Source organism: Abramis brama (genome assembly GCF_963993115.1).
Source record: "Abramis brama genome assembly, chromosome: 4".
NCBI classification, from domain to species: Eukaryota; Metazoa; Chordata; class Actinopteri; order Cypriniformes; family Leuciscidae; genus Abramis; species Abramis brama.
Window position 1 is genome coordinate 50456888 of NC_139966.1, and position 23965 is coordinate 50480852.

The following is a 23965-nucleotide window of genomic DNA, read 5'->3' on the forward strand; positions in this document are numbered from 1 at the left end:
TCTACGCGTCTCTGGGAATGAGCGCTCAATATGTGCTCCACTACGCACACACACACACTAGCTGCGTTTACATGGACACTTATAATCGGATTGACAGCTCAATCGGACTAAAAAACCTTCATGTAAACACCGTAATCGATCCGATTGAGCTCGATCCGAATGAAATTTCGATCAGATTGAAAGGGGTGGTTTATCCCTTTTGTAATCCGATCGAGAGAACATGTAAACACTTGATCGGATTGAAAACCGAAACGGAAAGGACTGCGCATGTGCGATGACGTTAACTAGCGTAATGACGTATGACGCGCGGAACGAGCTGTTCTTCCTGTTGAATAAAGTGTCATATTAATAAGTTTCTCGTCATTCTAAAATCCTAATTTCACTCGCGCGTCTGTGAAGTGAAGCAGGACAACGTCCCAACAGTGCTTGTTTTGGATTCTCATCCACAGACGACTGGTTTTGGCCGCAGGGAGGGGCATTTTTACTGCGTGATCAATAAGCAGCACGGCAAAACGGTTAATATGCTCTAAATTATGACCAGAGACGAATTAATATTATGTCTGCTGTTTAAAACAAATAAAGAACCAATAGATGAGAATATGTATGCGCGAAAGCGGGAAAGTCTGTATATTCGTGCAGTGTGCGCATGTCAAAACATCAGATCCGATTTGAAACTTGTGACATATAAACGCGCACATCAACCCGATTACTTTATTTATCATTCATGTAAATACCTTGTTCGGATTCATCAATCGGATTGATTTCATTCCGATTGTGTCCATGTAAACGTAGCTACTGAAGCACGCGTGACTCACGCTCGTGGTGTTTTCAGCGTTTCACTGTATTGAGACATGATGTAGGATAGGATACACATGTGCACTTTCATCGCAGAGCTGCTATGAGAGTCACTGCACGAGAATTTCACCATTTAATTTGACAAAACTCGTCATTCATTCGTTTCATATAGCCTACACCATAGATATCATATATAAAGGCTAGATGTCTCGTGCGCGTTGCTGGCCAATGCAGGTCGACGTCCGCACGTGGCGGCCATCTTGCCACAGTGTGCTCGATGCAATGGTGCATATACTTTTAAATAACCATAACTTGCTCAATTTTCTACCGATTTTCAAACGGTTTGGTTTGTTATAAACGTCAGAGATGTAGTTATGACACTACATACATACACTGCATACATATGAATAATTATAACATACATGTTCAAGCATTCGGAATTATAGCCACGTTAATAACGTTTGTAAGAAACCAAACCGTTTGTAAATCCGTCAATATTTCAGCGAGATATGAGGATTTGTGTGCATGCTGATCACTCACCTAATGCACAGCTTCACTGTGGTAAGATGGCCGAACGGTGATGCCGGAAGTGACTGCGCCATAAGACATCTAGCGTTTATATATTATATCTATGGCCTACACATAGAAACTGTAATGTCTTCAAAACAACCTGTCAAAATAAAAGTTCGGTATAACTTGAAGAAATTATAACAGAAATATATTACTATTGCACAGTAGAGTATACTTCAAGTAGGCCTAATAATAATAATAATAATAATAATAGTTTATTAAAACACACAGAAACTCAAATGTCTACAACCCACCAAAATAAAAGTTTGGTCTAACTCAAAGAAATTAGAAAGAAATTGCACAGTAAAATGAATAAAATTTTAAAATAAAAAAATAATAATAATAATAAAATCTATTAAAACGTTATTTTAAGGGAATATCACACAAGTTTTCATACATGTTATAATTTAAACAGTAAACTTTTTTTTTTTTTTTTAAACACCATTTCTAAAAGTAAATTTGTATTTGTGCCTATAATGTTTCATTATTTATTTATTTATTTATTTTTGGAAAATTGTCAGCTGATAAAACCTGTGCTTCAGGGACCATATTCATATTATATATTACAGTATACTCACTACAAAAAACTAGACTACACCACTGCGTCTGCCTGGATCTCACTGCATCATAATCTAATAGACCCAGACTGTCATGAGGAAAATCTGAGGGATCTATGGTATTAAAAGTGTATTACAAGATATAATGTGGTTTTATTTTACATGTGTATCAGAGGGAGATCAGGAGGAGTATGATGATGTGAAGAACAGCAATGAAGATGGGAAAAAACGGTTAGGTAAGATACTATAATCTGTTTACATAACCAGATACATTTAATTTTTATGTTGCTCAACTAAACTAAGCCTAAATGCAATTAAAACAACAGAGAATGCGAATTTGCTTTTGTTTTTAGTAACAGGCTATGATGATGATGTGGGGGAGGAGTCAAATAAAGAGGGTGGGGCCATATGACTCACTGACCACACCCACTGAGAGCTGCTGGGAGGTTCTTATATTGCTATTAAAGATCCAGTGCCTTATGGTTTTGGATTTTGGATGAATCTATCCTATTCATCCTATATTTACCACATTTAAAAAAAAGTCAGAGAAAGCAAAAATCATTTTGACAGCATTATCTACCAACATATGATTAAAATAACATGGTTATAGAGCATAACATTGAATGTTAAGGAATGTTTCTCACTCTTAGATATATCTTTGAGCAAGTGATGTTGTGTATTTATCATTTCTGAATTGGCTTCTAATTGTTTAATTATGTCATAGGCAGGATACATTTTTACCTGACAAATAAATTGTTGTTATATTTGATTGATTCTGTATTCTTCTGAAATCAGTATAGGTGGAGTCTTGTGTTTTCTCAAATACGTGTCCAGTGTAAGGCTGGAAACTTACGCTGCTATTTTGAACCAATAATCGGAACAAAAGGCAGTTGAAGGATGACGTGTATAATTCAAATATTTATCGGACTCCAATATAATTAATCTGACTCCATTAAAGTTGTTGTTATTCTTTAACGTCTTATTCTTTAAAGGTAAAAGTCTTTCTTAGAACTGATAGGAAAACGTAGGATTTAACCTGAACGTTTAGATAACGAAAGTTATAATCACTTTAGCTTTCAACATAATCAGTGATAAAAGGAAAGATTCTCAAAGCCTACAGACTCAAATATACAGACAGTGGAATGGAACAACATACTGTATAGAAACTCAGTTGTAACAAATAATGAAGAAGAAGAGGCCGTAAAAGCCTTTCTTGTAGTATGAGGTTACGGTTACGCACCGGTGTGCGGGAGTGGTGGGGTTAAAGCCTTTCTCCTAGATCAACAGTTACCTTTCCTTCTTATACCCTGAGCAAAGCATTGTTAAACATGAGTGGAATACCAACACCAAACCCAACTGACAGGAAACCAAAAGATGAGGCAAATGGGTAGTGATCAAGAGGTGGAGAAGAACATTAACATATTCTCCTCAATGCATGTTTAACCAATAGTACCTAGATTGTACATTTGGATACTTAATATCTCTATTAAGTTCACCACCATTCATTTCAGTTTACAGGCTGTCAGATGAGACCAAACATGGCATAGTTACATATTAGAACACACTAGTAATTAAACAGTATGTAGTTGAAAGCATATGTCCTGTGAAGCAAATACAGATGTGTCATTGAGGTGCAAACGACTCTGTCTCTCCCGACAGAACCATCCTGTGCCTGGAGTGTCCCAACAGTCCTCAATCAGCATATTGATGAAATCCCTGCGCTAGATAGGTATTAGAATACTGTGATGATGAAGGCCATTGTGCCACGTTTAATTCACATATATACCTTTAAAAGGCTTTTTGAAGTACTAGGGCAGTAAAGAGTTCTGCCCATATTTGCTCAGCCCTACACCAGGATAGGTCAAACTAAAGGCTCATGAATGAATGGAGTAGTAGGCAGTAGGCACATCATCTGAAGACCTTTTCATTTCTGTCTATCAATGACTTAGCAAGTTAATAATAACTACATAAACTACACTTTTTTTTTGTACAAGCGAGAAGTAGGCAACCGACTAAAAAGGTAATAGTTAACCCTAACTAAGACTAATGACTAAGGTCAGACTGGTGTGTTTGTGTCCGTGAAGATCCACGTAATCCGGCCGGCGTTCGGGTCCCTAATAAATGAATAACTGAAGAGTAAGGGGATACTAGAATAATCAAATATTTAAATTAACAACAAAACTAAAATTAGTAATAATCTCAGTCTTAACTTTATAGTGATATGGAACTGGAGTTAGATTAAGTATGGAGCTGAAGTAAAATTGAAACTAAATTTTAATACATTAAGTAAACTTTACAGAAGCGCATGTAAAAGACCTAAATGCATTATACCTTCGCCCACCCTGTTGGATTCCGTCGTTGGGCCAATGGGTGGTCCTAACACAGCAAAAACTATTTGGGACAAAGCAGTCATCAGGAGGACTGACAGGATGGACTGGCCGATACACCTGATCCTAACCCCATTGCACTTTTGTGGGATCAGCTAGACTGTAAGGTGAGTGAGAAGTTCCCGACAAGCCAGTCACATCAGTAACAAGTGCTGGTGAACCTGATTTCAAGTACATGTTCTTGGATCAACATCTTTGATGATCCTTGAGAAACCAATCAGATGGCTAGGATACAAAAGCTGCTGGGGTGGTGTGTAGAGAGCAGGACTGTGGTAAAGCATTACGTGCAGTTGGTTTTGCTCACTTTGGACAATGATCAGGACTTATATAGAGGGATGAAGCGTACCAGAGTCATGTAAATTAAAGGTGCTGTAAGCGATTTCTGAGAAACACTGTGCATCGTGCATCAACAAGTGCATCGGAGTCCAAGTGCCAAAATACACTTGTGGCCAATCAGCAGTAAGGGCACTGATTAGGAGGGAGGTGCCTGTGTTGCATATAGCATGGTCGTGAATTTTGGGCCAGAGCTATTAAGATGGGGGCGTGATCCTTTGGGGTAGGGGCATGTTTGTTTTGGGGATTTCAAATATCAACAACATTTTTTTTTTAAATAGTTTACTGCACCTTTAAATTAAATTGAATAAAAACATAAATTAAAAATATGACTGTGTAAACAGCCAATTCTCATCTCGCACCAAACCACATCCTTTATCACTGAAATGAACCAGTAATCTTACTAAATCCTGAAGCAGCAAAGGTTTATTTTGCCTCGTATCCTCCATCCTCCACTCTCACTCTCTTTGCTCTAGCATCTCTGTGTTTTTGGCTGCTTGTTCTGCATATCTGATCTTCGACTGTTAAACCTGTGGTCTAATGGCTTGGTGTGTTTGAGTTGTTTTCCATCCTGTAATGATCTCTCTCTCTCTCTCTCTCTCTCTCTCTCTCTCTCTCTCTCGTGTTGCATGCTGGGAGTGAGTGCGTGAGCGCGGTGTGTACGTGTGAGAGCGTGAAGTTTTTTCTTATAGTTAAAACTTTTTTTCTACTTTTGTTTTTTCATCGGATTTATTTTCTTTTTTTTCTATATACATTTTTTTCTCACTTTCTAGATCACTGTTTATTATATTTTAAGTTTGTGAGGCGTTTTTCGTTTAGTAAAGCGGGATGGCTTCTCTCCTTGCGGTGGAAGAGCCATCTCTGTCGCTTAAGAATGGTTTCAGGTGCGTTCCCGAGGCAGGTACCGCGATTGAGGAGGTGCTGTTAGCAACAGGACAACAGGTAGGCCATGAAAACATTATTTCTGCATCTCGCATGAACAAGGCAGTTGTCGTCTTTTTGAAAAACGAACAACTTAGTAATCAAGATAATTGAAAGTGGCATTTGGGTGAAAGAAACGTTTGTACCCGTTACACCGCTTTTTGCTCCAGCTACAAAAGTGACCATCTCTAATGTACCTCCTTTTATCAAAGATGACGCGATTGTGCGAGTAGTGGAGCATCTGCGGTGGGAAAGCCGGTGAGTGACGCAGGTGCTCGGAAAGAGGATGGAGGTGCAAAAGGAGAAAATGAGTTTAGTGATAGAGTAAACGTGAGTGTGAACGCGTCTGGAAGTACTGAGGGTACAAACGAAGAAGTTTCGCCAATTGGTTGTATTGTTACTGGTGCTTTAAGCTTCAAAGACGATAGAATGCAAGAGGAATTTACAGGTTCAAATGATGAAGCGGAAAAATAGTCCGAAGACGAGAGCATTAGAGATGATGATTCATGCATTGATGTAGACGTCGGTAGATATGGAGATTTGTATTCTGTTGAACAGATAAATAGTTTCCTGGATGAAACTAAGGGGAAGAGTGTTGATGTTGAAGAGGTTTTTCCTGACCTAGAGAAGTTTATCGCATCCGTTATGAAAGCTCGTAAAGAATGTGATGTTGAGGTTTTGTCACAGCAAAAAAGGTTCAGATTAAAGAAATATTTGACAGCAGTCAGACAAAAAAATAAAAAGATGAAGGGCAAACGTAGGTCTAGAACAAGTTCTAAATAAATGCACATGGGGGTCTGGCCTTTTCTGTGTTTTTTTTCTTTCTTTCTTTTTTTCCTTTTCCCTGTTTATGGAGTTTCTTAAAATATGATCCTTAAATATAAATGGGGCAAGGGATAGAAGTAAATGGTCTTTATTAAAATAATGTTTAAATTTGAAAGAAACTCAAGTTGTGTTTCTACAAGAAACACATAGCAATGAAGAAAATGAATCTGATTTGGGGATGTGGTGGGAGGGAGATCATGTCTTGAGTCATGGCACCAACCCCAGATGTAAAGTTAAAATTTTGTCTAAAAGTGAGGCAGTGAAAGGACGCCTACTTGCTCTCAGAGTAGAAATAAAAAATAGAGTTTTTTGGTTAATAAATGTCTATGCTCCTACAACGGGTAGAGAAAGAATAGCTTTTTTTCTTAAGCTTAAAGATGTAGTTTCCTCTTTTATGAATGAAGATTTTTTAGTAATTGGAGGTGATTGGAACTGTACTTTGGATTTTACTTGCGATAGAAATGGAGAAGAGCCTCATTTTTTATCAGCAGTATCTTTAAGAGAGATTACCACACAATTTGGACTTATTGATATTTGGAGAGAGAGAAATAAAGCAGTTAAACAATATACATGGATTAAAGTGACCGAGAATAGGATCAGTGCAGCACGTTTAGATAGATTTTATGTCAAGAATACAGTGTGCAGTAGAATAGAAGAGACGCATGTAAGCCCAAGCTCTATTTCAGATCATCATTTAATTTCTTTAAAAATGATTGTAACACAAACAACCCCTCATTATTCTTATTGGAGATTTAATAATAAACTATTAGAGAATCTTGATTTCCATGAAAAATTAATTTTTTTTTGGAACCATTGGACAGAACAAAAAAGTAATTCTGAAAATCTTCTTCAATGGTGGGAGGTGGGAAAAGTTCAAATTAAGCTTTTCTGCCAACAATATTCATCACAAGCTTGGATTAGTTTAAAAAGGAAAGTGTCTAAATTAGAAGAAGATATTTCTGCATTATATGTTTCTTTGATTGATAAGAATGATATGGGAGTCCAAGACAATTTGATATCTAAAAAACATGAATTAAGAGGTATTTTACATGGAAAAAGTGAAATCAGCACTTGTTAAAGCACGGCTTATTTCCATTAATGATATGGATGCACCTACAAAATATTTTTTTAATTTGGAAAAAAAGGTTGTTCATAATAATTATATGCATTGTTTACGAAGACATGATGGAAGTATTACTTCAGATCCTTTAATGATGAGAAGAACTGCTGTTGATTTTTATTCTAAATTATTTGCAAAAGAAGACATTGATTTGAATACAACATGTGAACTTTTTAAGGATTTACCAATTTTGAAAGAAGATGAAAGACTTTTTCTAGACTCCAACTTTACTTTTGAAGAAGTAACTGATGCAGTAAAACAACTCTCAACTGGTCGAGTACCAGGCCTTGATGGACTTACCGCAGAATTCTACAAATCTTTTTGGGGAGTAATTGGACAGGACTTCTTTAAAGTCCTTGAAGAAAGTTATAAACTGAAGGAACTGCCTAAAAGTTGTCAAAGGGCAGTCCTTTCTCTTCTTCCATGAAAGGAGGTTTGTGTTTACTTAAAAACTGGAGACCTGTTGCTGTTCTTAACTCTGATTATAAGATATTGTCTAAATCAATTGCAAATCGTCTTAAGACAGTTTTAGTTTGGTACATGAAGATCAGTCTTATTGTGTCCCTAAAAGATGTATTTATGATAATTTGTTTTTAATGAGAGATCTTTTAGAATATTTAAGAATGTACAATGTTAGTGCTGGTCTAATATCTCTAGACCAAGAAAAAGCATTTGATCGGGTGGATCATCTGTATTTGTTTCATGTGTTAAAGTGTTTTGGTTTTGGCGATAGTTTAATATCATGGATAAAATTGTTGTATAAAGGATCCGTGAGTATGATAAAAATAGGAGGTGGGTTAAGTGTACCAGTTAAAATACAAAAAGGAATCAGACAAGGCTGCCCAATGTCTGGCCAACTGTACAGTTTGGCGGTTGAACCCCTATTGTGTATGCTTAGACGTAAACTAAAAGGTTTAACTATAAATGGCAGTTTAAAAAAAGAGTCTATTATATTATCTGCATACGCTGACGATATTACTGTAATTATTCAACAACAGGAAGATGTACAGAATCTAAAGGGGGCTTTAGACGTCTATGAAAGAGCTTCATCAGCTAGGCTTAACTGGGATAAAACAGAAGCTGTGTGGTATGGTTCTACTGGAAACCTCAGTATAGTTTTGCCAAAACTCCCTATAATATTCAATGGGGTACAATTGGTTTGAAATATCTAGGAGTATATCTTGGTCAAGAGGAATATAAAAAGAAAAATTGGGAGGGTTTAGTGGAGAAGGTCTGTGCGAGGTTGTCTAGCTGGAATTGGTTGCTACCCCAGTTATCATATAGGGGAAGAGTACTGATTGCCAACAATCTCATTGCCTCAATGCTATGGCATAAACTGATGGTTGTGGATCCACCAGTGATGTTAATCCAAGAAATTCAAAGGATACTTGTTAATTTTTTTTGGACTGGTCAGCATTGGCTGAAAGCTGCTGTCATCTATCTTCCTGTTCAAGAAGGGGGACAGGGACTGATAGATATTCGAGCTAGATTGACAGCTTTCCGACTGCAGGCTATTCAGCGCCTATTATATCACCAGCATCATGGATGGATGGAACTAACGTGTGCTCTTTTACGCAAGGCTGGATGAATGGGTCTAGATAAACAGCTTTTCACCATGACCCTAAAGAGAACTTCTCTTGGTGGACTTAACCCTTTTTACCTCAATATTTTGGATTTATGGCAATTGTTTACTGTTTCAAGAGAGTGGTCAATACCAGGTCCGTGGCTGTTTAATGAATCTCTTTTTTTCAATCCTCTGTTTCCTGTTGAGATCCTGAACTCTGAGACCATAAGGTCAAATTTGATTTGTGCTGGAATATCCATGTTTTGGGATCTAAGAAAAAGAGATGGGTGGATTGAAGCTGAAGAACTTGCTCAAAAAGTAGGTTTCAGGTCTGTGCGTCTCGCCAAGCGAGTGCTAGAAGACCTAGAAGCTGCACTTCCTTTTTCAGCTAAAGATTTTCTCAGAGAGACTTGTACGGGAGAAGATACAGAAGAGAGAGGTTATAGGGCAGCATATGTCACTTTGAGTGATTTATGGCCCTTAAGCCCCGCCCCCTTTTTGACGTGGGAATTTTCCCACGCTTGCCCCGCCCCTTTCTACCCCCCTCCCTCCCACCTCCGGACAAGTCACGTGACCGTGATAATTTTCCCACGCTTGCTCCTCCCATATGGGCGTGAACAGAACCAGGGAGATATTATAAATTAAATTATATATTAAATTATATTTAATAATATAAAACGTTGTATAAAGGTTAAAATACACATATCTTTAGTGTTCTCATACATTTGTAATTTGTAAAATGTTAAAATGTCAATGAAAGAGATTAAATTGCATTTTCTTAAAGTAATCAAAATGTAAAAAAGCTATCAAACATTAAACACATATTAAAACACATCAAACGCATAAACGCATGCGTACATTTTAAAAACTGACTTACGTTTTTACAATTTCACTTGTTGAAAGAAGAACAAAAAGTCTTATTATCTCCAAAGATGTATCCGGTAACAATAATGTTTAAACATCATATTGTTTAACAAATAACATTATGACAATGTATATTAAAACTGTTACAATAAAGACAATCAGAGATGAGATCGGTGTTTTTTTATTTTTTTTTATTAAAGAAGACAGATGTAATTTCATTATTAGTGTCCATCACTTACAGAAAAGTATAACAAGTTAAGAGAGTTTTTCATTGCAAAAAGATAAAAAAAAATTAAAATATTGATCCATAAACATTTAACTTTCACACATTATTTGTAAAATGTTAAAACATTAATGAAAAAGTTAAAATCGGATTTTTCTCTAAAAGAGTTATTAAAAATGAGTTAGTATTATTTTAAGACATTAAACATTAAAACAACATTTACAAAAAGATAATTTTTAAAAATGTTGACTTGTAAGCATTTAACTTTCACATAGTATTTTGTAAAACTTTTACATAAAGCACAAACACTGTTAAAAAGCCTTGCGTTTTTACATAGCCAATTGTTAAAGGACTACAAAAGTGTTTCCTTGTGGTGGAGCAGAGTGGAGAGCGTCCACTCACTCCGAAGGTCTGAGAGGAATGAAGTTCTGTGACCCTACAGAGAGACACACGCAAGCTCCACCCCTAACCCGCCCACAACAGAAGTCACCGTGGGAATTTCCCACGCCCCCCTTCGAGCTCCCAAATAGAAAAAGCGACCGCGCAGCTCCTTGGCCGGACTTGAATGGCCATAGAAAACCGATGTAGCGGCTCGAAGAGACCACACCCCTCTCAAAGCTGAGAGGTCAATTTCGATTTAAGGACATCCCTAAAATGACATCACTCACGGGAATCCCCCTCCCACAGCGTCACAGTCACATGAGGTGTTTAAAAAGGAGCGCAAACATGACACGAGATAGGCTACTTGTGGTTTTATTCAAGTAGAACACTATGGCTACGTCAGACCCCAAAAACTCCTGAAACATTGATGAAGCTATGGAGGATTCGACCTTAGCGCCGCGAAAAAAAAGATGCACATGGACCTTGTTTAACGCTATTTCTCCTCGAGCCGGCGGAGCGCAAGTGAAATACTTTTCACTTGTCTGGAGGACATGCGTGTAGGCTACGCATGTTTATGACTAAATCAATAGAGAAGTCAGATTGGTTAACTTGGATAACGACGAGCGATACAACACAAAATCAACGGACGATCCCAATTTGTTTTTTTACGGAAAGGAATTGGATTTTATTTTATACAGGAGTATGGAGAGATGACGGAATGGATATGCCTCTCTTTATTGGCGAGTGGGCTGGATTAACCACGGCCAAGAAACCGACTTCTCGCGGATTATATATATATATATATATATAAAAACACCCAGAGGATTACGTTTACATACTTTTTTGGAATGGATGTACCCGAATGTTCGTGGTCTATTTCTGAGGATGAGCACTTAAAATAGCCTACTACGATTTAAAATTCATGTTTCAATGGAAGGTTTACCTGTGTTGGAACAGATTTTTTCTAAAATCACGTAGGTTTTTTAAATGGAGCGACACATTTGGATCTGTTGATGGATATACGCACCAAGGATTACCGTCTGCAACGAATGGATACCCACAGAAAAGCATCGATTGGCTGAATACATTTTGTGATTATTTAATCCTTTCTATGTAAAGTACTTTGAATTGCCAGTGTATAAATTGTGTTATATAAATAAATTTGCTATGCTTTGCTTCGTCTATGTCACAGGAGAAATTATATTTAATTTACAATATGCTCTCATACAGGCTAGAACTGGCTCACACTCACACAAAAGTTGTACTTTCACAATTACATAGTGTTTTAAAGACATTAAAACGTTGCATCAATTTAAAATAGGTACACGTCTTTAGCATTCATACATTTGTAAAAAAATAAATAAATAAAAAAACCTTAATGTGCTTTAAACTTTTAAAAAAGTGAAGCAATGTATTGGGTAACAGATCAGTGAGTTGTTTTTAATTAAAGAAGAGTTTTGTTTTCCACATTCATTTAAAACTTTTTAAAAACAATGTAGGCCTATGTATAAAGTTAAAATGCAATGGTTTAGTATTCGTACATTTTACGACGTTGTCTGAAATAAATGGTAAATGGACTGCATTTATATAGCGCTTTCACAGACCCAATGGCCACCAAAGCGCTTTACAATATTGCCTCACATTCACCCATTCACTCACTCATTCATACACCGACGGCGGTGTCAGCCATGCAAGGCGATCCAGCTCGTCGGGAGCAGCTGGGGTTAGGTGTCTTGCTCAAGGACACCTCGACACTTGGTCAGGTGGAACCGGGGATTGAACCACCAACCTTCCGGTTTGTAGACAATCTACATGAACCACTGAGCCACTGCCGCTTGAAATAAGTTAGAATGTGGTCCTTCACATTCTAACTGTGGTCCTTCACAACCAACAAAAAATAATGTGCAATCATTTAAAACAAGTTCCATATGATACATCACTCATCGTAGGTAGAAACATGAATGAGTATAGATCATGTGTAAACCCGAGTCTCCGCCCACCTAACACTAGATTTATTTATAATTACACTAAATAACATTTATAAAAAATAATAGTTGTTTAAAAAAATAAAAACTCATGTTTTAGTTAATTTTGGGACTTTTAGTGAAGTTAACAAATATTCACTAACTTACTGATTTATTCACTCTTCGATAAGATAATCCACCTCATCCCAATGAGAAATCATTGTTTGAGAATGCGTTTTGGAGTAAAAAATAATGAATCTGTCCAAAACTATGTGCTTTAAACTTTAAAACCGTGAAACGTAAGCGGTAGGCAAACAGTTTTTTTTCTTTCTTTTTTTCACAGACATGTTACACTTTCACATACAACTTTTTAAAATGATACAGACCTTTAAAATACAAAGGTGTAGTATTTAAAACGTTAGGCCTCAGAAAAATGTAAAACAAGTAAGAATGTTTTCCTTCACATACAGATTTTAAAACAAAAAAGTCAACGTTAAATAATTTAAAACAAGTTATAGAATGTCTTTCACGAACAACTTTTAAAGATACCCAGCTAGCAGGGAACGTTCTCAGAACTTTCGCTAACATTCCCTACAAGTTTGGTTAATGTTCTAAAGAAAACATTTGAATGTAATGTTTACTGAACATTTTAAGGATGTTTTCGCATTTTAAAAAATGTTCCTATAACGTTATATGAAAACTAAGATATAACATTTTAACTGCAACATTCAAAAGATGTTTTGGGAATGTTTCTGAAATAACAAGTTGTACTATGATCTCAAAATATCATTGTCCCTATGTTTCATTATAACGAAAGAAGAACGTTCTCTCTGTCACGTTAGGAAAACGTTTTGAGGATATCATTGAGAGATGATATGTTGAATGTTCTTTATAAAACGTTCTTCTAATGTGACGAGTTAACACAATTAGAACATTTTACTTGCAACATTTTGAGCATATTTTGGGAATGTTGTTAAAGTTAAAGTTTGTACAATGATCTCAAAATAACGTTGTCTTAATGTTTTGTCATAACAAAAGAAGAATGTTCTCTCTGTCACGTTAGGAAAATGTTTTGAGGATATCATTGAGAGATGAGATGTTTATTGTTCTTTATAAAACGTTCTTCTAATGTGACGAGTTAACACAATTAGAACATTTTACCTGCAACATTTTGAGCATATTTTGGGAATGTTGTTAAAGTTAAAGTTTGTACAATGATCTCAAAATAACATTGTCCCAATGTTTCATAAAAACAAAAGAGGAACATTCTCTCTGTCACATTAGGAAAATGTTTTGAGGATATCATTGAGAGATGAGATGTTTATTGTTCTTTATAAAACGTTCTTTTAATGTGACGAGTTAACAAAATTATAACATTTTATTTGCAACATTTTGAGCATATTTTGGGAATGTTGTTAAAGTTAAAGTTTGTACAATGATCTCAAAATAACGTTGTCTTAATGTTTTGTCATAACAAAAGAAGAACGTTCTCTCTGTCACATTTGTAGAATGTTTTGAGGATATCATTGAGAGATGAGATGTTTATTGTTCTTTATAAAACGTTATTCTAATGTGACGAGTTAACACAATTAGAACATTTTACTTGCAACATTTTGAGCATATTTTGGGAATGTTGCTAAAGTTAAAGTTTGTACAATGATATCAATATAACATTGTCCCAATGTTTCATGATAACAAAAGAAGAACATTCCACTTGCAACATTTTGAGCATATTCTGGGAATGTTGTTAAAGTTAAAGTTTGTACAATGATCTCAATATAACATTGTCCCAATGTTTCATAAAAACAAAAGAAGAACATTCTCTCTGTCACATTTGTAGAATATTTTGAGGATATCATTGAGAGATGATATGTTGAATGTTCTTTATAAAACGTTCTTCTAATGTGACGAGTTAACACAATTAGAACATTTTACTTGCAACATTTTGAGCATATTTTGGGAATGTTGTTAAAGTTAAAGTTTGTACAATGATCTCAAAATAACGTTGTCTTAATGTTTTGTCATAACAAAAGAAGAACGTTCTCTCTGTCACGTTAGGAAAATGTTTTGAGGATATCATTGAGAGATGAGATGTTTATTGTTCTTTATAAAACGTTCTTCTAATGTGACGAGTTAACACTATTAGAACATTTTACCTGCAACATTTTGAGCATATTTTGGGAATGTTGTTAAAGTTAAAGTTTGTACAATGATCTCAATATAACATTGTCCCAATGTTTCATGATAACAAAAGAAGAACATTCTACTTGCAACATTTTGAGCATATTTTGGGAATGTTGCTAAAGTTAGAGTTTGTACAATGATCTCAATATAACATTGTCCCAATGTTTCATGATAACAAAAGAAGAACATTCTACTTGCAACATTTTGAGCATATTTTGGGAATGTTGTTAAAGTTAAAGTTTGTACAATGATCTCAATATAACATTGTCCCAATGTTTCATAAAAACAAAAGAAGAACGTTCTCTCTGTCACGTTAGGAAAATGTTTTGAGGATATCATTGAGAGATGAGATGTTGAATGTTCTTCATAAAACGTTCTTCTAATGTGACGAGTTAACACAATTAGAACATTTTATTTGCAACATTTTGAGCATATTTTGGGAATGTTGTTAAAGTTAAAGTTTGGACAATGATCTTAAAATAACATTGTCCCAATGTTTCATGATAACAAAAGAAGAGCATTCTACTTGCAACATTTTGAGGATATTTTGGGAATGTTATTAAAGTTCAAGTTTGTACAATGATCTCAATATAACATTGTCCCAATGTTTCATAAAACCAAAAGAAGAACAATTCTCTCTGTCACATTAGGAAAATGTTTTGAGGATACCATTGAGAGATGAGATGTTTATTGTTCTTTATAAAACGTTATTTTAATGTGACGAGTTAACAAAATTATAACATTTTATTTGCAACATTTTGAGCATATTTTGGGAATGTTGTTTAAGTTAAAGTTTGTACAATGATCTCAAAATAACGTTGTCTTAATGTTTTGTCATAACAAAAGAAGAACAATTCTCTCTGTCACATTAGGAAAATGTTTTGAGGATACCATTGAGAGATGAGATGTTTATTGTTCTTTATAAAACGTTATTTTAATGTGACGAGTTAACACAATTAGAACATTTTACTTGCAACATTTTGAGCATATTTTGGGAATGTTGCTAAAGTTAAAGTTTGTACAATGATCTCAATATAACATTGTCCCAATGTTTCATGATAACAAAAGAAGAACATTCTACTTGCAACATTTTGAGCATATTTTGGGAATGTTGTTAAAGTTAAAGTTTGTACAATGATCTCAATATAACATTGTCCCAATGTTTTGTCATAACAAAAGAAGAACATTCTCTCTGTCACATTAGGAAAATGTTTTGAGGATATCATTGAGAGATGAGATGTTGAATGTTCTTTATAAAACGTTCTTGTAATGTTATGTGTTAACACAATTAGAACATTTTAATTGCAACATTTTAAGGATGTTTTGAGGATGTTGTTGAGATAACAGATTATATAATGTTCTCAGTAAAACATTGGCACAATGTTCCATAATAACAGAGGAGGAACATTATCAAATCAATGTTCGTAAAATGTTTTGAGGATATCACTGAGACCTGAGATGATGAGTGTTTTTAAAAAAAATTCTTGTAATGTGACGTGTTAACAAAACTAGAACATTTTAAATGTAACATTTAGCAATCAAACTACACAATTATTGTTAAATTGAGCTTGCTGGTCTGACAGCAGGCCAACAGGGTTCACGATGGAACATATGGTGCATTTAAGTCCTCCTGGGAAGTTTGTATTCATGAGGTTTTACAATTTTGTTTAATGTTTTAAATTAATGAAGCCACTGTAAACTTTATCATCACATATTATTCTGTTACATATTAATGCTATCATATTTTGTGCAGGCATTAGCTTACTTCATTGTCACTGCTGAATACCTAAGTATAGTGGTATCCCACAATGTTTCCCACTGACACACCCCTAACTCTTCAAGATCGGGGTTAAAGAAAATCCTGAGCTTCCTACTCATATTCTCATCATTGTGGTGGCGTTCAACTTGTAAATACGATCTTTATGACATGACTTGAATGCACCAATAGCTCTAGCTTAATTAGGGACAATCCATACAAACACTCTTTGCTAAAATACATTACAGACTGTCACAGTAAGAAGTTATTCGTCCTGTATCAACGCTAAAGGCCTAACCACTGCAGTCAACACCTTGGAGTATCCATGCTGTTAAATAAAAGTCTGTAGACAAGGGTTAGGGTTAGAGTTAGGGTTAACCTTAACCCTTAATTTCTAACCCAGACCCGGTTTCACAGAGTTTAGATTAAGCCAGGATTAGGCCTTAGTGCATTTAATTAGCTTTTAAAAATGTGCCTTAGAAAAAAGAAAAAGAAACATTACTGGTGTGCATCTTGAGACAAAATAATGGCACCGACATATTTTAAGATATGTCAGTGCAAGTTGCTTTCAGGTAAAACAGCTCAAACGTGCATTTTAGTCTGGGACTACAGGCTTAAACCTTGCCTGTGAAACCCGGGGTATATGTTGCAACTTGTATAGAATTATGCCAATGTTACCAAAGTGTTGTGTTGGACAGAGGATTTACCCTAAACCAACAGGTTGTGTAACAGTGCCACACAGGGTGAAAAGCAAGTTGACATTATTAGGCATAAGAGTGTTTCTAAAGGAAAGGTCAATATTTTGTTAAAGTGCAAAAGGATCATTATGGGTCACATGAATGTATCTCTAATGTTACCATGATACCAATCCATTAGTTTTTCATGTAGGTAGGTATACAGAATTGTATATGAATAGCCTATACATATGCAATGTTTGCTCTGTTTAATATATAATATGTTTGCTCTTTTAAACTGCTGTTTGGCAGAGCAGTGGTAAATATATGTTGTTATACATGGTATATATTATTTGTGTAATTTATTATTATTATTTATATGTTATTGTAAGTTTATTTATTTTTTATCATGCACTGCAATGAAGACACCATTTAACCAATTGATTAAATATAACAGCCAGCTTACAAATACAACTAAATAAATAGCTGTGCACATTTTTTTCATATTCTTTCTTTTAAAACATGTAATCTTTTCCTGTAATTGCAATGTTACCACATTATTGGCTGTCTCTTCGAGTTGTTTTGAGCATGATTGGCTATTCAGACTGTCATCCAGGAATCTGGCCAATGGCAGCTATGCGCGCCTTTTACTGGTCAAGTTTGAAGTTTGAATATTCGTCTGTTTTAGAGTGAGAGTGTGTGTGTGTGCGCGCTGCTGCTGCTCGGGAGGATCTTCAGTACTAGCCTCCTTCGGTTCTGTGGCTTTTACATTGTTTAAAACATGGATTATTTTGCATCGTACTGTTACATTTTTATTTTGAGCGAGTTGCGGGATGTAAATGGACAACGAATTTTAACAACGTAGCCTACGTGTAACGGACATATTGCAATCTGCGGAAGGTAAATAACTTTATTTTATATAAAAATACATTCTGCTACATCAAAATATAGTGTGTTAAATTGAGAAGCTAATTTTAAATGCGACTAGAGCAATATCGATATTATGTCAATGTTTCAGGCTGCATGTGTAACGTTAGGCTAAATATTGTCAGCTAAGTTAGTTTTTGATAAAAATAAATAAAAATAAACCTCAGCATAGTCTGAGCTTTACAATGAGTGAACTGAGAACATTGTGTCTTTATACAGAGAGGAACTCGACCCACACTATGAAAACTAGGCTTTTGAATGATCGCGGGATATCGGCCTAACGTTACCGTCAAAATGATGAGTCATCATCATAATATGTTTTTGAGCTGGTGAGTAAAAATTTGCAAGCTTTTTATGTCTCTTTTAGTAAGTAAATACAAATAGCTAATAATATTGCTGTATGTGTGTGTTTCCCATTATCCAGGAATTTTGGGAATAAATTATCCAGCCACATGATCTTCAGTTGCGGTGAGTATTGTCATAGTAAAATACACGTGAAATAGAGGCAGAACATGTAAACTCTGCTCAAAGGCACACTGGTCCAAACCCTCCAGTCAAAATTGTACCTGTCTTCTTGATATGAGTTTTTATGGGCCTAGCTGACCCAAACATAAATGTCCTTTCAAAATGAAATTATTTTCAAACCTGTATGACTTCTGTGAAACACAAGAATGTTGGGAATAAAACAACATTGGAACCCATTTTATGGAAACAAATGTTCCCAATGTTTCATGATAACAAAAGAAGAACATTCTACTTGCAACATTTTGAGCATATTTTGGGAATGTTGCTAAAGTTAAAGTTGTACAATGATCTCAATATAACATTGTCCCAATGTTTCATGATAACAAAAGAAGAACATTCTCTCTGTCACGTTAGGGAAATGTTTTGAGGATATCATTGAGAGATGAGATGTTGAATGTTCTTCATAAAACGTTCTTCTAATGTGACAAGTTAACACAATTAGAACATTTTACTTGCAACATTTTGAAAAAATAAAATAAAATAAACCTCAGCATAGGAGCTTTACAATGAGGGAACTGAGAACATTGTGTCTTTATACATAACATAAATGTCCTTTCAAAATGAAATTATTTTCAAACCTGTATGACTTACTTCTCTGAAACACAAGAATGTTGGGAATTAAACAACATTGGAACCCATTTTATGAAAAAAAAAAAAAAAAACAGTGAAGTCATTTCTCAAGATATCTTAATTAAGGTTATACAAAATAAATTCATACAGTTTTGGAACAACATGGAGTACTGGTAAATAACGATAGAGAGTCTATTTTTTGGATGAGCTGTTCTTTTTAGGACATGTTCCCAGGGTCCTTTGCTAAATTAACCATGGTTTTTATTATAGTAAAGTGTAGAAACAATATTTTTATGGTGGATTGATTACAATAATTTATTACCATTTAGTTAGTGTAGCAAAACCATGGTTAATGTTAGTAAGGGTTCTCCAGATTTATATAGCCTAACACTTAAGGAAAACATAAAAAATGGTCCTATGTCACCCAGATCAATAGTCTGTTAACACACATTAACACACTTTTTACATTTTCTTAAGATCAAGCATTGGACCAATGTTTACGGAGCAGAACAGGCACCAACAGAGAAACAAGTCCATCACTAGTAAGTATCCACTGCATTTTATAAAACCGTAGTCAATTTTAAACGCACAATGCACTCCAAAATAAAAATGATCTATTTTTTTCTCCCTCGTGCCAGATTTATATCTGTCCCAGATTTATATCTGACTTTCTTTCCACAGAGATTTTTAGAAAAATTATCATTAAAGAGAATCATATAAAGAGAAATGTGGGAGGAGCTTGAATTTATTGCCTAGCCCTGTTTGTTTGAACCGCGAGAGCCGTCAAAGCTTATGCTACTCCTATGTCATGCACCGACAAGAGCCTTTTATAGTCAACACGTCGGACGCAAGCAACTTGCAGTTTTGCCCCCACCAACAACGCATAGTATTGCATACAACGGTGCGTCGCGTATCAAAAACTGGGACGACACATTTTTCTACTCATAGACGCATATGGCGGCCGAAGTGTAGTGATGCGTAGCCTTGCAGGCGCATATGCGTATCGATGCGTTGACTAACTCTTTGGGCGTAATTTGACTTGCATATGGCTGTCTGCTGGAAGCTAGTTATTTAAGTCGATAAAATTATAAATATGGTAGGGCTGGGGGAATTAACACGTTAATCTTCGCGATTAATTTGAGATGCTTAACGAGTTTATAAAAAAAATGCAATTAACGCAGCACTTTTTTTGCCTCATTTTAATGACTTCCTGTTGCGGAAAAGGCTGCAAAATATGCCGTCCCGCCCCTCCGTGTTCGGCGATCAGGTTTTATTCTCGCGCAGCTTTCATGACCGGGTCTTTTCCGCTCCGCGCTCTCCATTCCGTGTGTGTGTGTCGGCGCACTGACACACACACACAACACTGAGCAAACATTGAGCTCTTTGCTCAATGTTCTGCTCCGTGTTTGCGCTTGCGCGTTCTGCTCTGTCGTTAACGGCCCAAACGCTCCAATCATGTACCGATCATGCACTGGAAAGCAAAGTCAAATAACGTGAAATTTCTCAGTAGTAGACTTCTGTGAAATAGCCCTACTGAGCTGGTATAGTCATGCTGACAACAATGGTAAAATTACCTGCTCTGATCACATGCTCTTGTAATAATAGCTTTGTAGGACTATGTTTTATTTTGATAATTAGAAAAAAAAAATTATAATAATAAATTGTTAAATTTATTATGTTGATTGATTATTGAAAATAATAATATATTGATATATTGATGTTTAATATTATTTTAATACAGGGCTATTTTCTGTTCCTTTTTTTCCTTTTTGTTGTTTAATTAGGTTATTCTAAGTTTAAATATTGATGATTACAAGCTTGGGGGAAATGCAATTAATTGCATTTAATTACAGCAAATTGTGTAAATAATCAGTTACTTTTTTTAATCGATTCCCAGCCCTAAAATATAAAATATGGATATGTTTCTTACACAAACGCATCACTTCGCTTCACCTTTCGCCTTTATTAACCTGCCAGAGCCGTGTGGAGTACTTTTATCATGGATGGATGCATTTTTATGGACTTGTCAAAAAAATCCCACAGGGAGCTACAGAATAAGAAATCTTTGAAGTCCACTTTTTTACTGTCTGTTTCCATCAGTAAAATTACAGTTTTTTTTTTTCTCTCAGAATTGTGAGGCAAGAACACACAATTGCAAGAAAATATCAGAATTGTGAGCTGTCTTTTTTACTCCCCTCAGAATTCACCCTTCGAGGGAGTTTGATTGACAGGTATTTTTTACATTTTTATTTTACCAAAAATATATTTTTTAAAAAAAATTACACAAATTAAACGTTGAGACTTTGTTTCAACTTTCATATCAAAAGTAACCTGCTCTGTCTTGTCTCTGCGTTTAAACGTTTCAGCGTTTTTTCTGTGATCCGCAATGTATTTTTCATTGCGTGACAATATGATGTGTGGCGTGAGAGCGCCATGGCTTGTTGGACATAGCAACAGTAACTAAAGGGGGCGGGTCTTTGCAAATTGCATTAACCATGGCTGCCTGTTAATTATCACTGGACTACTTCGCTCTCGCATCTCCCAAAAGTAAATTTTTTTTTGTTTTCTTGATTCCATTTGAATGGTTTAATTAAATTGCTATAACCAATTATTTAAAATGTAATGATTTAAGCAAAACGTTCTTCAAAGGTTAAACCAAACTTTTATTTGACGGATTGCCGTGTAGACCTTTGAGTTTCTCTGTGTTTTATGATATGATGATAGTTTTTCTCAAATGAAGCTAAAATGCTGCTGAAGTGACTCTCAGAGCAGCTGTATTGATGAAGTGCATTAATGTTCTCATATAGAAACGACAGCAAAAAAAAAATAAGCCAGAATTGCTTTTTTTTCTCAGGTTTTACTAATTTATCCTGTGATTCTGACTTTCAAACGGCCAATTGCGAGTTTATATCTCGCACTTCTGAGAAAAAAAAGTTTGAATTGTGATTCGCAATTACCTTTTTTAAAAATTGTATTCCATGGCGGAAACAAGCTTTCATATGCACAGACAGTAGCTCACATTTAACATGCAGATTGTGCGCACACAGAAACCTACTGGAGCACAAAAAGTTAGTGTCAACACTGTCCTGTGATTTCTCAATAAGAAACAGAAGTTATAGCATATTTTTCTTTCTGCTTTTGAAGTAACTAAAACTTACAGCTTAGCTAATAGCAAAGAGACGATTCACAGGTATGATTAAATCACACTAGAAATTGTTCTATCTCAAATGCAGTACTACTTTATCTGTATCTGATTTAAAACAAGCAGAAATCTGTAAGAAATGTAACAATCCATAGACAATATAACTGATGAAAATGAGCTGTTACATCAGAGCAAAAGCATCGTGGGCAGTGCTGTGACATGCTGCAGCTGTGCTCAAGGCTACCTGAGTTCGAGGTTCACACTTCTCAAGCCAAGTTTGTAGTTTGTTAAAATAATTTAGCCTCTAGTTGTGTTATTAAAGGGATACTCCACTTTTTTTGGAAATAGGCTCATTTTACAACTCCCCCAGAGTTAAACAGTTGAGTTTTACCGTTTTCGAATCCATTCAGCCGAGTTTCTGATATTTGGAAGAATATCAGTAACCAGACAGTTTCTGGCCAAATTGACTTCCATAGTAGGAAAAAATATATACTATGGAAGTCAATGAGACCAGAAACTGTCTGGTTACTGACATTCTTCTAAATATCAGAAACTCGGCTGAATGGATTAGAAAACGGTAAAACTCAACTGTTTAACTCTGGGGGAGTTATAAAATGAGCCTATTTACAAAAAAAGTGGAGTATCCCTTTAACATGTATATAATGGATTAAGTATATGTTTTAAATTACAGAAACAAAATAGATACTCATAAGGTATCATATTTATACTTTTAAATAAACTAATCTAATTAATTTCTGATTAATAATTAGGCTGGCTAATTTTGAAAGTTTTCAAAGTCAATATTGCTTGTGATCTTAATATGTAATATGTATTTGTATTATTTTTGTTTACACTGTTGCATGATCTTCTTTTATAGGCTATGAGGAAAAACTCTACCATGCACACAGAGAATGGAGCTCAATTCTGCTAACTGGGATAGCAGCTGAAAAACAAGAAGAGAAGAACAGTAGAACACCTATTAATGCAGATGACTTTATTCTTTTTCTGCAAGAACCAAGACAACCAAAGACTGATGATGAGCGCTCTGAGCAAACAGCAGTCAAGACGTGTGATTGCACATTGGACTTTACTGAGTTCTTCATTTAATGTTGGGCATCTACTGTACGCAGAACTTCTAATAATTTATGTGAATGCCATTCATAAACCTGTTAGATTTTTGTTTTATTTTAGAGATTAATAAAATTGTATGTTTTAACAATGTTATAGCTAAGCATTTTTTATGTTTAAGAGAACATTTTGGGAACAAAAATAAAACTTCCCACTAAAAAATTTATAAGAATGTTAAGTAGTATTTTTAAGAGTATTTTTAGAGAATGTTATCCTAACTTTTAGAAGAACGTTCTAAGAATAAAAATAAAACTTCCTGCTAAAAACTTTATAAGAATAAAGGGATAATGTTCTAAAAATGTTATGATTAAACATTTATAGAAGGTCATCATCACAAAACATTTTTAGAGTGTTCTTAGAGAATGTTATCCTACCTTTTAGGAGAAATAATGTTCTAACAATATTATTATTAAACATTTTTATAATGTTGTAAAAAAAAATGTTATCTGAACTTTTAAAAGAACATTCTGGGAACAAAAATAAAAACACCCCCTGAAAACTTTCTAAGAACGTTAGAGAATAATGTTGTAAGAATGGTACACCTAAACATTTTAA

At 35.0% G+C, this 23965-nt stretch overlaps 1 long non-coding RNA gene across 2 annotated transcripts; it reads left to right on the forward strand.

Annotated features, from left to right (window-relative positions):
• The first annotated feature begins 17621 nt into the window (after window positions 1-17621).
• Window positions 17622-23506, forward strand: LOC311080744. 2 transcript variants are annotated; one of them, XR_014605699.1, is made up of 6 exons: window positions 17622-18018; window positions 18265-18374; window positions 18470-18513; window positions 19618-19682; window positions 21270-21371; window positions 23160-23506. It is a non-coding gene; the product is annotated as an uncharacterized lncRNA (long non-coding RNA). The 2 variants fall into 2 exon arrangements; XR_014605700.1 differs by lacking the exon at window positions 21270-21371 and having other exon boundaries at window positions 17789-18018.
• The last annotated feature ends 459 nt before the right edge of the window (window positions 23507-23965 follow it).